Below are 14,805 nucleotides of genomic sequence, written 5' to 3'. Positions count from 1 at the left end.
GTTGTTTTTTTTTTTTTTTTTTTTTTTTTTTTTGTAGCGTCCACCACCACCACGAGTCGCTCAAAGCACACCTCCCCCTCCCATTAAGGCCGGATGACAACAAGGGAGCTGAGCGAGTGAAGTTGCTGGCTCTTTTGGAGGACGGCGTGTCTGCGGGATACGACGCCAAAGGGGGAGAATGAGGGAGGGGACACGCTTTTTAAGAAGTGGACGTAGCGTCGGTGTTTTAACGAGGGTTGTGCAGATCGATCCAAATATCGATAGATTCGATACTAAATTGAAAATCAAAATTATGTCGATACCAAAGCACTAGTACAGCATACTGTACTGTATACCCTTTCCATTTGTTTCTTTTGATTTCTCATGGCTTCCTCACTCGTTCAATTTTAAGTGACACTTATGCCGATAATGACACAGTGGTGACGGCACCGGCGGTAACAGCAACACGGGAGGATAGTAGAAGGAAGACTGCGAATATGAAGATTGTTGATACATGTGCCACTTTAAGGTACAGGTATGTTTCTATTTAGGATACTATATTATGGCTTTTTTTTTAATATCAAGTGAAATGGATGTAGAATCACCATTGACTTTATTTTCTATCTCCACTTGAGAACGCTTATTGGTGCTGTTGTGAGAGTTCTTGTTCTTCCTCTGTGAATCTTTACCCAACAGCCAAGAAAGTACTTATTTTATATTTTAATTAATTTCTTTTCACTCAAAAAATGACGTTTATGCATGCGTGGGGCCTCTTTTATTTTGAAGGTGGCCAACGCCGCTCGCTGGCGGCAGATTACCGTAATGCAGAGCACTCACAATCGGAGTGGCGGCTCACTTGACTTCAATTTTGCGAGTGGAGGCTGGCTTGACCGCAGTCTCTTTTGGAGGACGGCGTGTCTGCGGGATACGACGCCAAAGGTGGAGAATGAGGGAGGGGACACGCTTTTTAAGAAGTGGACGTAGCGTCGGTGTTTTAACGAGGGTTGTGCAGATCGATCCAAATATCGATAGATTCGATACTAAATTGAAAATCAAAATTATGTCGATACCAAAGCACTAGTACAGCATACTGTACTGTATACCCTTTCCATTTGTTTCTTTTGATTTCTCATGGCTTCCTCACTCGTTCAATTTTAAGTGACACTTATGCCGATAATGACACAGTGGTGACGGCACCGGCGGTAACAGCAACACGGGAGGATAGTAGAAGGAAGACTGCGAATATGAAGATTGTTGATACATGTGCCACTTTAAGGTACAGGTATGTTTCTATTTAGGATACTATATTATGGCATGGTTAAGAACCCAACAAGAAAGTTAAATCTGCATGAAACATGATATTTAATAGGACAAATGACATAGAATACCATAATATTTTGGGAACCTAAAAGTACTTCGTATCGGTGATACTGGCTGCAGTATTTAAATGGTGTTGATTGATACCAAAATCTCAGGTACCGCACGGCTCTAGTTTCTAGTCAATCAGGCTGAAGGGGGCGAGCCTGTAGTTTGGAACCAATGTTGCCTTCAAATTTCCTATGAAGTATAAGAATGGTTAAAGTGACTAAAGCAATTACACTATGTGCCGTGCTGTGAGATTATCAGGCAGGGGCGTAACCAGAAAATTTTCAATGGCGTGGTCAAGGTGACACAACACCTCACTGAAGGGTGAAAGTATGCACGTACACACATTGTTCACATTTTTGTAACACGCTCTGTAACCGAGAAATCATTGTTTATCATATCATCCACAGTCAGGCTTCATGAAATAAAATGTACACATATTCTGAACCTTAGTCAACACACTCATACTGTAATACTGTAATCCCATCAGGAACAAGTCTAAGAAAAAGGAATGTTTTGCTGCACTTTAGTAGCCATTCCTTTGCCGTAGCTTTGCTTTTGTGTACCCTCACTTCGGACCAATACCAATCTCCACACTTCTACCCTTGTGCCACTCAACTGCGTGTTCCCGTTGAGGCTACAAGTGTGTAGGGTTTCCTAATTCTCAAAGGCGTTGTGCACTTCAGTTGAGCAAGCATCCATGACCGTCCAACTGAAGCATTCATTCATTTTCCAATCTGTTTATCCTCACAAGGGTCGCGCGGGGGGTACTGGAGCCTATCCCAGCTGTCTTCGGGCAGTAGGCGGGGGACACCCTGAACCGGTTGCCAGCCAATCGCAGGGCACACAGAGACGAACAACCATCCGCGCTCACACCTAGGGACAATTTCGAGTGTTCAGTCAGCCTGCTACACATGTTTTTGGAATGTGGGAGGAAACCGGAGTACCCGGAGAAAACCCACGCAGGCCCCTGGGGGAACATGCAAACTCCACACAGGGCGGCCGGAGCTGGATTTGAACCTGGTACCTCTGCACTGTGAGGTCGACGTGCTAACCACTGGACCACCGGGCCGCCCAGCTGAAGCATATTACCCAAAATTCATTGAGATTCACTACTCTAAAGCTGCTATTTTCAGAGTGACTCTAACACTCTTCTTCATGAAATGACATTTGAAGGTGTCGAAACCGCTCTTTGCCAACTCCCAAAACCTCACCACTTCCTCCTTGAAAAATATGAATACGGTATCCAGGAAGCCACACTTTGGCCACCCAGCCCGGCACTTTATTCCCTTTGACTCAAGTGGAGGAGCGCGCCCATTGCCCAATAAACGTCACTGTGAGCGCATGTGAATGAGATGCGAGTGACAGGGTCGCTTTGTGAGATGTGTGCGGAGCGGGTGTGCCATGTGACACTCTTGAATGGGTTGCCAAGGATTGGCCAAGGGGGAAGGATGGCAGCGTCCATCCACAAAGGCCCATTGAAGGAGTACAGACTGCCTCTGCTCTTCCTTCCCCTCCATGGAGGAGGCTGCTGCTTGGTACCTACTCAAAGGAGGGATTATTTGTAAAGAATTGCAGAGAGGAGCACTATTATCACCATGTTACACTTCCTTCATTCCCTTTGGTACTGCCTATCCTATCCGATAGTCCAATAACAAGTATTCCACTCATCACCACAGATGATTTATGATATTAGCTAATATTGATTTAGTCATGTCTGGAATGAACTGAGCTTCCTTTGTCAAACATCCATCCATCCAATATCTAATCCGCTTATCCTCACAAGGGTCATGGGCGTGCGAGAGCAGATTCCAGTTGTCTGCCAATCACAAGGTGCACATAGACAAACAACCATTTCCGCTCACAATCATACCTGGGGACAATTTAGTGTTTCATTAACCTGCCATGTTTGTGTTTTGGAATGTGCGAGGAAAACGGAGTACTCGGAGAAAATCCACGCAGGAATGGGGAGAACATACCAACTCTACTCAGGGAGGCCGTAGCCGGAATCGAACCCCGAACCTAAGCAGTGTGAGGCCGACGTGCTAACCAGTCGACAGCATGAAGTCTGCTATTTAATGAAAAGTAATAATGTCTCACATTTATATGGCGCTTTTCTGTCACACACTCAAAGCGTCCACAAAATGGATACATTGCTCATGCACACGCTGATGGCAGTCAACTATGTGTCCTACTCCATCGACACATGAGTCGGACACAGCGGGATTGAAACTCTAGGCCCTTTAGTTATAGGACGGACCTGAACCACGGCAACACGTATTTTGAAGTGAAAAAAGCAGTCTCGCCAATTAATTTTTGGTGACATAAGCCTGATTTTGTCAAAACACATCACACACACACACACACACACACACACACACACACACACACACACACACACACACACAGAGTATATATATATATATATGAGCGTGAGTATTTATTTTTTTAACTGATGTTTTTAAGTTAGCTGTGCGTGTGGTTGTGTCTCGAACTGTGCACCCACTTGGGCTATGAGATTTATGTCTGTTTGCTTCCATCTAGTGTTTAAGAAGAATACTACATGTCCAGATGTCTAAACTGTTGTCTTTTACCACTTGATGGGTTTCCTCACAATGGATTTTTGGGAGTTTTTACTATTTTAATACAGCGCCGCATTGGATTTAAGACTGATCATCAGGCAATCACGGGGCATGAATTGAAAGAACTTCAAGGGAGAGCAGTTTTAAACCTACAAGTAAGGTTTCATGAAGTGTGGATATTCCACCATTGTTTCAGTACGTATTAGGTCAGCACAATGCTTGGGGACTTCCCTGCTATGTCTCTACAAGTGCGCAACAGGTAAAAAAAAATCTCCCAGCTGACACTTTGTGTCTCTGATTGGTTGTTTATCCTAAGGTGCGGTGGCTTCTTAATAAGCACATTACAAGTGTGACGTCACATCGAAATATTGTGTACCATGTTTATTCTCTGCGCCAAATTTAGCCGTTTTCTTTGGCAATATGGTCTCAAACAGTAAATCCGTTGGTGATCTGTGAAGCAAGGTGAAACATACAGTCGGAGCAGTGGGACAGCAGCTAGCTCCATTACAGCAGGTGAGACTGCAAAACTCTGACAGGTCAAACTTGTCTTTGTAGATGCTGAAAATAAATCAGCCCTTCACTGTCTTCGTCCCAAACACTGAAGAGCGGTCATCACTTACTCTTTTGATGGCCCTCATACTTGTTACTTTCAAACTTGCCGCAAGTGTGTGGAGGTGAGGAGGACAATGAAATCGGCAGTCCGTCTTCCTCCTCCTGACTGTACACCCATTTGCGAAATAATGCCAATTTTTAATAAATGTACCTGTAATCTGATTACATGTTTGTTTTCTGTAACTGTAACGGAATACCATTACATTTTTTGTCATCCTGAAGCCGTAACACGGGTACAGTGTATTCAGTTACTCCCCAAGCCTCAATACACTTGAACGATAAGGTGGCCTCTAGAGGACGGTGTTGCTTTTCAACCGTGAGAAATTATGGTATCCAAATCCCCGTTCTGGTCAAATGCCGAGTTTTTGTGACATAAAAAAATGAGCCCAAGATGAATCCTTAAAAAAAACATTCCATTATTAATGTGACATTAATCCTGCTCCACATAGCAAACAGAAAAAACTCCTGCACTTTGAAAGGGGACGTACAAACACAGAACTGAGATAATGTGGTTACACAAGTATGCAGATCCTCTTGGGATGTGGGTGTGATTATTGGAGAAAGAACTAATGTTTAACTTGGGCCCAGTTAGACGAGGGCATGAGGAACCCCTGTGGTCCGACTGGAACGCGTCAAAGATGACTGCCGCCAGCCTCAAGGGTGGCTGCCGCTTGGCGCTCGAGTAATGGCTATCCTTGTACATGAGATAAGATACCTAAGATGTCTCGAGTGCAAAAAAAAAAAAAACCAACAAAAAAACCCCTGTGCTTTCAGCAAGCATACTGAGTCCCCAGCCTCACAGTCTCATTTGTGTTTAGTATAAGACTTCTTGTCATTTATAATAATTTGCAGCCACACTCAGAGCTGTGAGCAATGAGAATTATCTAAATTTCTCTAACTGTCCAAAAGTGTGTCCCGGCTCCCATGAAAAATCAATTTAAATGTGATTGGTTGATTCTGAATGCAGCCACAACAACATCTATGAGGGTGTGCACACTTGTGCAACCACATTATCAGCGTTGTTCATTTTTTTACCCTCCCCTCTCGAAAAAAAGTTGGTTTTTTTCATCGATTTATTCATCTTTCTTCCAAAGTGAGTAACCTAGAAATTTGTGTGCAACCACCCAAGAGGCATGACTCATTGAAGTCTGACGCTGGTAATGGAGTGTGGATTTTTCCTGAGACTTGTGAATGTCAAAATAATCTATTTTAAAAAACATTGCACACTTGAAATATGAAAATAATGAATCAGTGGGACATCAAGTGCCTACCACATTTAGAAGTAGAAACATTTTTTTTAAATTATGTATGAAATAAATCCAATACAAGTAGTTTAATTGGAATACTGTGCTTATGCGTGCGTGGCCGAGTCACTTTAACATATTTGACTACCGACATTGAAGCAAATCAAAACAGATGATTCAATATGTACCAAGTACATTTTTCATCTATTCATTCCTGTGCGACCAGTAAATTTGCAAATTACTATTCTTGAATATTTTTTTGTTGCTAACAAACTTCTGCCTCACATTTAAACATGTTAATCAGTAATGTAGTTAAATAATTGCACTAGGAATAGACACTTACAGTGTTCAGCCATAAATTTTATCCATGTGTACCTAAAAATTTTGGGTTATGGGCCACTGTGCTATTAGTAAAAAAAATAAAATAAAAAAATCAGCCAGGACCCCTGAACCAAAACCTCTCCAAGCTGCCAGCAGCATATTTTAAGTGAAAAAGATCCACCCTTTTGTGCACCATCAAGTTTAGTTGCGTTCATTCTTTTTGACTGTGACTCAACGGTTTTCACATCTGCACCGTGATTGCGACTGCCAACGTTTTTGACAGTTTACAAATCTTGCCAGGCATCCGCGGCAATGACGGCCTGCCATATTTTTTTCCCCATGATGACCTGAAACGTGGTTTCAGTGGGCGGCAGGACATTTTGTAAGTGGAGCCTTACGAAATGCCTGGCAGCTCACAAGTGTTGCAAATAAAATTTGGCAACATGAATATGCACGTCACCCAGCCCGTGAGACCGTTCGAATCAACAAGTTAGTACAGCTGCACTGTATGTTGTGAAACAGGAGACGTGCATGTGCGCATAACTGGGCCAACTCCCCCACAGAGACACATGGCGAAGTGGTGAGGAACGTGGTGGACTATCAGATGACAAACACGGACGATGAAAAGAAGAGCCCAGTTTGCCGACCAGACAAGGAGCAAAGTATGGAAATGTGCCGCAGTCACAACTTACGGTTACACATGAACTTGGAAAGCAGAAACAAAATATAGTGAAATCTCCAAAGTCTCTAAAGTCGTACTGATGTCACTCTAGACTGCAGAATCGGGAGAAACCTCAAAGGAATCATTCTAGATTGCTTGCATTTTACGTGGCTTTTTTTTCTTTTTTTTTTTTTTAGGTGTCAACATCACAAAAGGATACAAATGACAAGAGGACTCGTGAAGGCTCCCGATACCAGTTACTGATACACAAGGAAAAAAAAACCACCCTGCGGAGGTTTGACTCACTGACGAATCATCATGGGTGTCACAAAGAGCGGTCTTTCGTCGCAATTATCTGTCAATGTGGAAATTGTAAATTTCTATATCAAAACTACGAATAGTATCGGTGAATACTCAAGAGTGAATACTCGGATTGGCGCTGGTCTGGAAAAAATGTCTATCCATCCATTTTCCGATCTGCTTTGTCCTCACAAGGGCCGCGGGGGGTGCTGGAGCCTATCCCAGCTGTCTTCGGGCAGTAGGCGGGGGACACCCTGAACCGGTTGTCAGCCAATCACAGGGCACACAGAGACGAACAACCATCCGCGGGACAATTTATTTTTATTATTATTCACATTTACCGATTAAAAAATGTTATCTGTCTATTTGTAACTGGTGTTGCCGTCCAAATTTTTTTCCTATAGTCTATAGTTGATAACATGTTATTTTGCGCACTCTCTGAGATAGCCTTGGCCAACTCACGGCCCACCCAAGGATAAAAGTCGTAGCTCCGCCACTTGTGCCTATAAAAAGATTTTCCAAATCTTCGGTGCCAATATCCTCAGCTTATTTTGCTGTTGGATCATATAAGCTTGAAGAAAGAAGGCGTATTGGTCATTTAACAGGCTGTTAGTTGAACAATTAGGAGCCTCAGAAGTCCTGTTCAAAGTTACGACAGCTTGTCCTGCTGTGGGATGAGGAAGGCATCTGATTGTTGAACCAGGTCAGCCAACATGGCTGTGATACAAACAGCACATTCATTGGCATTTAACTAAAATATTTTTAACCTTTCTTTTAACCTGCATGCTCAGCTCTTCTGCTTATTCCACCGTTGTACGTCCCTTACAAATATGGCACCATTTGCAAAGGTAATAATCAGGCTCCTCTCTTTGCCCCGGTTTGAAATTTAAAATGGAATTTAATGTATACATTTTATCCAGCTACATGTGTTCTGTTTATTCAATTATGACTTGCATTGTCTGCGTTTATTGTCTGCACCGGTTACAATAACAGCACCAGGGAGGTGGCCACTCATCCCTTTCCTGGACTTCTAAAATAATCGACATTTACACACACAGCAGGCGCTGATGTCCTCTTTTTTTTTTTTTTCGTATCTCCACTGTCGCACCACCGGATGACAGAATACAGTGAGCCAGGACATATTGTGTCATTATTTTTCCGCCCATTTGAGGCCAAAGTTAAGGCAGGAAGCTATATTTATTATTGCGTCCTCTTTTATTTTATGTCTATCTCTGTGCTTGCTATCTACTGAATAGCTATGCCACATCCATTATGTCGCTTCCTTTTTCCTTTGCTCTTTCCAAACTCGCTCCTTTTGCTTTTGCGGGCTCCAAAAATAAACTGGTTTTGTGTGCTTCTGTGGTGAGTGACTTTTTGTTAAGCGCAGGGAAGTAATGTGAATGTGTTCGAGAAGCTTGTGCGTGCAGAAATAGGCATATGTTTGCCAAAAGAGAGAAGGATTTGGCCAAATAAGACAGAATTCCTTGTCAGGGAACCACAACAGATCTCAGAACTCTTGAGATATGTGTTGCGCAATCGGTGGCCTGGCCTTGAGCACAAAGTGGGTTGTTTGCAGCAAGAGGAAGGGTCAAATAAGGCGACGACATAAGTATTTGATTACCTCTCAATATTACGTATAAGCTTGGCCGGCTTTACAATTATACTGGTGATCTTTTTCCAGATATCATGTTGAAGTGTGCGCAACGTTTTTGGCAGAGTGTTCCAGCTTGTAGTGAGGTCATGTTTTTTTTTTCCCCCCTCAGGAAGCCAAATGACAATCTAGTTCAAAGAGATCGTCTTCAATGTTGCATAAAAAGACATTCAGTCTGAAGCGCAGGAAACCGCTGTCATTTTGACCCACCAAATGCACTGAATTGAACGCAAATTCGAGTACAGTCGTGCCTTGAGATGCCATTGACCCGACTTACTGGTGTTTTGAGATACGAGTGCCATGGGATTATTATTATTATTTTTTTGCTTTGAGAGTGCAACCACGAAATATGAACGCTGTACGGTGGCAGTGAAGTTAAATTGCTCCACAATAAGCAGCATTTTTGCAAAAAGCTAATAATTCTTAAAACAAAACAACGGAAAGACAAACACAGTGTAACCCTTTTTAAAAAAACGGATATTGGAACACAAATGGTGCAGTAACATATTTAGACATTCAACATACAGTCATATATTCTTCATCCTCTGCGGGGAACTCAGAGGAGCTGAGATGTATATGCAGTACAATCATTGATGTACATACAGCAGGGGTGCCCAAACTACTTTTCAAGCAACCAACTTGCCGCGATCGACTCGTTACCGCACGCGCACGCATACACATGAACGCATGCGCATACATGCACATATGCACAAACGCATTTGGCAACACCTCACCTGCTGACATCTGGATTTTGGCCTGTTTTACTGTCACTTCCTTTCTTTACTCCCCCACCCTCCTCTCCAGTTTGGAGACAGGGCAAGGAGGTGATGAGCCAAGTCCGGCTTTTTTCTGTGGAAGATTTGACAATCACCAACCGGGACAAGATCTCAAAAGAACCATTGCCCTGGTGTTTTGGTCTATCTGCGGCATTTCACTTTATTAAATGAGCTTCTGTTTTTCAGTATGGTAAATAAAAGCTTGCCATATACAAGAGTTTGGAAATACAGCGTGTACTCCCCGAATATCCGACACATCTCATACAGATGCCTTCAAAGTGCTCTGACACTGAAGAGAATGTCGCAAGAATGAAAACTTCCACCGTAAGAGAAGCCCCTCTCTTGTTTACAGGTAGCGGTGGCTCACTTAACGATCCGTTCTGGAGTTTCCGTGCAAGTTGCTGGTTGCCGGGGGAATATGAAAGGCACTCGGAGCCAGCTGACTGACTTCCCCTCTTCTCTGTGCAAACCAAAAAACATCAATGAAAAGCTACTTTCTTCCCTGCCGCTCTGTGGTGCGACAGGGAGGTGGGAAAGCAGGCGGACAATACAGTCAGCCGACACTGGGCAGACTCACAATGTGAAGCCTCTGTGAAGCGACAAACAGAGAAGCCTTTCTCATGGTCCAAGTGTTGCACCAATCACGCGTATGCGTTTATCTCCACTCTAATTATGTGGAGAACACATGCAAATTCACGTGCCGGCCACATCACATTGGATGTGAAGTAATGGAAACAACAAAGAAGCATGTGATTGCAACTCATAAAAAAAGGGGCAACACAGTGTTGTGATTACATAATTGCATCTTTGAAGAATTGCTGACTACTGTATGAAGGGTAAGTTGACATGACGCGACCTTTCGGAGCCTCAAGGTTGAGTAAACTGTAATTAGTAAGTGGAATCAAGTAGTTTGATGGGTCTGACACGGTACAATGAAAATATGAGATAAGACAGAGGGACAGACGGATAGATATGAATTGTATTAACTGAACAGTTAATTACATTTTATGATAGCAAACTTAACTATTATACCATTGCAAATGTTTACAATCAGAATCAGAATCTGAAGATGTAAAACACACAAGGAATTTTGTCTCCGGTAGTATGGGCTATACTAGTATTGCAATCACAAGCAACCATGATAAACAAAGACGTGGCATATAACTATTGAAAGACTTTCTGTTAATGTAAGGGTACCATTGTGCAGTAGTACCACCCACAGACAGTTGTGCGACAATGTGCAGAGCCATCGAGCAGAGATCAAGTGATCAGTGGTGCAACACAATACTACGACGGTTCCGCAGTTGGTGCAGATAATGGTTGCATCATTTTTAAGTGACCAGTGGCAGTAATTGGTAGTACAATTTAGGTGTGCAATTATACAGAAAGTCCTTGAGCGCTTTAAAGTGTCTGGTGCTGTGAAATATTGATCATTGACAATTGTTCAAGTATGAAGAGAGCTGGAGCGACAATGATCAGTGTGGTAATACTGTCACACAGGGGTGTGAAAAAAAATGCTAAGAGCCACTATAGATTTGAGTTACTATTTAGGGCGTTAATGGCGAGAGGGAAGAAACTGTTTGAATGTCTGCTGGTTTTGGTGCGCATGGTTTGATCGCGCTTACCTGAAGGGAGTAGCTGGAAGAGGTGGTGGGCCGGGTTGGGGGGGGGGGCCAGTAGGATTTTCCATGCCCTTGTCTTGGTTCTTGCGGTGTGCAAGTCCTCGAGAGTGGGTAGGGCGGCGCCAATGATTTTTTTCCTCAGCCCTAACTGTCCGTGGCAGTTGAATTTTGTCCTTTTTTGTGGGGGCCAGAACAAGACTGTGATGGAGGAACACAGGACTGATGCGATGACTGCTGTGTAGAACTGTCTCAGCAGCTCCTGTGGCAAGCCATGTTTCCTTAGCAACCTCAGGAAGTACATCCCCAGTTGGATACAGTTAATGTTGGCCTCCGAATTCATGTCCTGAGAGACTGTGATTCCCACGAACTTGAAAGTCTCGACGATTGACACAGGGCAGTTGGACCATATGAGGGGCAGCTGTGGGGAAGGATGTTTCCTGAAGTCCACAATCGTTGACCTCCACGGTGTGTTGGCTGCACCAGAGCACCAGCTGCTCGACTTATTGTCGGCACGCAGACTCGTCGTCGTCTTTGATTAAGCCGATGACTGTGGTGATGTCTGGGAACCTTCTGGATTTGATGGTTGGGTCGGTTGAGGTGCAGTCGGTTCGTGTAGAGGGAAAAAAGCAGGGGGGAGAGGACGCATCCTTGAGGGGCCCCAGCGCTGATAATTTTGTCCTTCCCAGCCTCACCTGTTGTGTCCTGCCCGTCAGGAAGCTGAGAATCCACTGAAAGATCACAGGCGGACACACTGAGATGGAAAAGCATGGAGGTGAGGAGTTCCGGGATGATGGTGTTGAACGCAAAGCTGAAGTCCACAAACAGGATCCTAGAGTAGGTCTCTGTGCTGTTGAGGTGCTCCAGGGTGTAGTGCAGCCCCATGTTGACTGCGTTGTCCACTGAACTGTTTGCCCGCTAGGCAAACTGCAGGGGATCCAGCAGGGGGTCTGATGATGTTCTTTAGGTGGTCCAGCACAAGGCGTTTGAAGGAATGTGAAATGTAGAAATGTGAAAATGGCATATTCTGCTTTGGGAAAATTGTACATGCAACACTGTTGGAATTACAGTGCAGTCGTCCTACTTTCCTTTGGGCCACGAATTCTCATCCACGACACAATTATTGAAACTTGCTGTGAGCCATTTTTAAAAACCTGGTTGATCGTTGATTGATATTATGCTCACATCACACATACCCCCTTCATAAGAAAACAAATATGAATAATTACCTCGGAAAAAGCCTGTTTCAGTTATTTGGAGGAAGCCGACCAGATTGATTTGCTTTAGGTCTGCACACTGATGATACGAAAAACAAATAGCCTAATACAATCATCCCAAAAGACAATTGTTTCACCTGGATGGCTTGCCAACAGAGCCTTTTATTTTCTGGACCACTGTGCGTCCTTGTAACAAAGGCCAGACTATTCCCAGGACAGGATGGGAGGCAACCTCGTGAGATAAACTTTTATTGAGTTACACCCAGACCAACTCTGATGACATTTGAGAGGTGCAACGCTCCAATCATGACCTCCTGATGACGAACGGCTCTGAACCTGTTTAGACAAAACAACTTGGGATGGCCTTTAGGAGAAGCTTAAACGGTCCCCCAAAAAAACGGCGTCTGCTTCCTGGAGGATTTCCTGCTCAACAACACAAAACCACCCCTCATGCAAGCATCATCATTCTATTATAATACTGCACATTCAACAAAGAGCTTTGTTAAAATGTGAGTTATTGCCATTATTTGTCTGTACAGTTAAAGTGTTGGTTGTAAGTGAACATGTTTGGAATGCTTTAAGGAAAATGGCACACCTAGTTTGCGGTGAAACTGAAATTCCAATCTTGTCGACGAGGTTTCAATTGAACTCTATTACTTGGTTGCTTGCGAATGACAGCTATGTTATTAGGCAGGATAGCAATCACCAAGGTCACACCAGTACACACATGTGCAGTACATATTCACAAAAGGCATCCAAACATCCCATTGCAAACACATTCTGGGAGGCTCTTCAAGCCCAAATCTGCTCCAAATTAGAAATGAAATGTCAATGTCTGGTTAGCACTTTTGCCTCACAGTGCAGAGGTGCAGGGTTCGATTCAGGCTCCGGCCTTCCTCTGTGTTTGCATGTTCTCCCCGTGCCTGCGTGGGTTTTCTCCGGGTACTCCGGTTTCCTCCCGCGCTCCAAAAACATGCATGGCAGTTTTAATGGGACATTCTAAACTGTCCCTAGGTGTGATTGTGAGCGTGGTTTTCTCCGGGTACTCCGGTTTCCTCCCGCGTTCGAAAAACATGCATGGCAGTTTTAATGGGACACTCTAAACTGTCCCTAGGTGTGATTGTGAGCGCGAGTGGTGTTTCGGCTGTGTGTGTGCCCTGTGATTGGCAGGCAACCGGTTCAGGGTGTCCCCCGCCTACTGCCCGAAGACGGCTGGGATAGGCTCCAGAAGTTGAGGCATCCATCAATGGCCACCGGGCTCACTGAGTTGAACGCTGGAGAGAAATGCTCAAGTCATGCGTGTTAAGCGACGGCGGTTCGAATTTAGTGACCTATCTTTTGCCTGAAGCCCAAATTCCACTACCACACAAGGGAATTCAGACTTATGTAATAGTTCATGGACTATAAAGTGTGGCTGATCCAATTATGAAGACTTTCTATGAACACACTGGCTGCTGCCCTGCAGGTTTTTTTTTTGTTTTTTTTTAAATCTTAACAGTTTGAGTTCACACCAGGTCTGTATGCAAATGAGCTGGATAGTATTTCATTCATGTGAGGTTAACTAACTCGGGAGCTAAGATTAGATAGATTACATACATAGAGAGAGAGAGAGAGAGATGATGATAGGTAGCTAGCTAGCTAGATAGATAGGTAGAGTTCTACATTTGAGTGTAAAACGGTTGATGGTTGAAGAACTTAATCATAGGTATAGGAAAACGGGTTTTAACCTGAAATTAAAACCACTTTATTGGTATGTTTTAAATAATTATTCATTCATATTATTAACGTTGATAACAAAGAAAGAGAGGGGGAATTTTTTTTTTTTTAATGATTTTGGGTTGAGGGCGTATTATGGACAGGTGTGTGTTATTCATGATAGTTTAAGCCTTTTAACCTGTTTTGAAGCACCTGACTTGCTAAAAAGTAAGAATTGCTTTGAATAAAGGAAAACGTATTCAGTTTTCATGAGACTGTTAGGGGTCCCTGGAAGTTTCGAGGCACCAATTAATTGCCTGGGCTTGCCGAATGGTAAGTCTGCCTCTGCACACGCGATTGTGTGATCACACATCGCTTCACCTGACCACCGTCCCAAAATAAGAAAAAGAAAATTCCTCGCATGATCTGTCCTATTTTCCACCAAATTGCTATTATTTGCCAAATTCTGCCAGGTTATGTAATTTACAACTGTAGCTTGATATGCAAAAGAACAACGACGACATAAAAGCAAGTTAGAATCCGTTTTTTAATGTTCCTCAGTCATATTGTTTGCAGTTCTGACCGACATGTTCCTAATGTCATCCATCTGAGAGCCCCCTGGCAATCCCGGGTTTGTTTGTTTTTGCTGCGAGCACATCAGCGTGCGCGCGGTGGGCCGGTCCGTGACGTCACTGCTCGCTCATGTATAACCAATGAGGAGGCAGCGGCTCTGCACAAAACTGGCTGCTTCTGGTTTGCACGCATACATACAAAAACCGAGCC

The sequence above is a fragment of the Hippocampus comes genome, unplaced genomic scaffold, assembly GCF_001891065.2.
Source record: "Hippocampus comes isolate QL1 unplaced genomic scaffold, H_comes_QL1_v1.1 scaffold7, whole genome shotgun sequence".
NCBI lineage: Eukaryota > Metazoa > Chordata > Actinopteri > Syngnathiformes > Syngnathidae > Hippocampus > Hippocampus comes.
Note: the sequence above shows the minus strand (reverse complement) of the source record.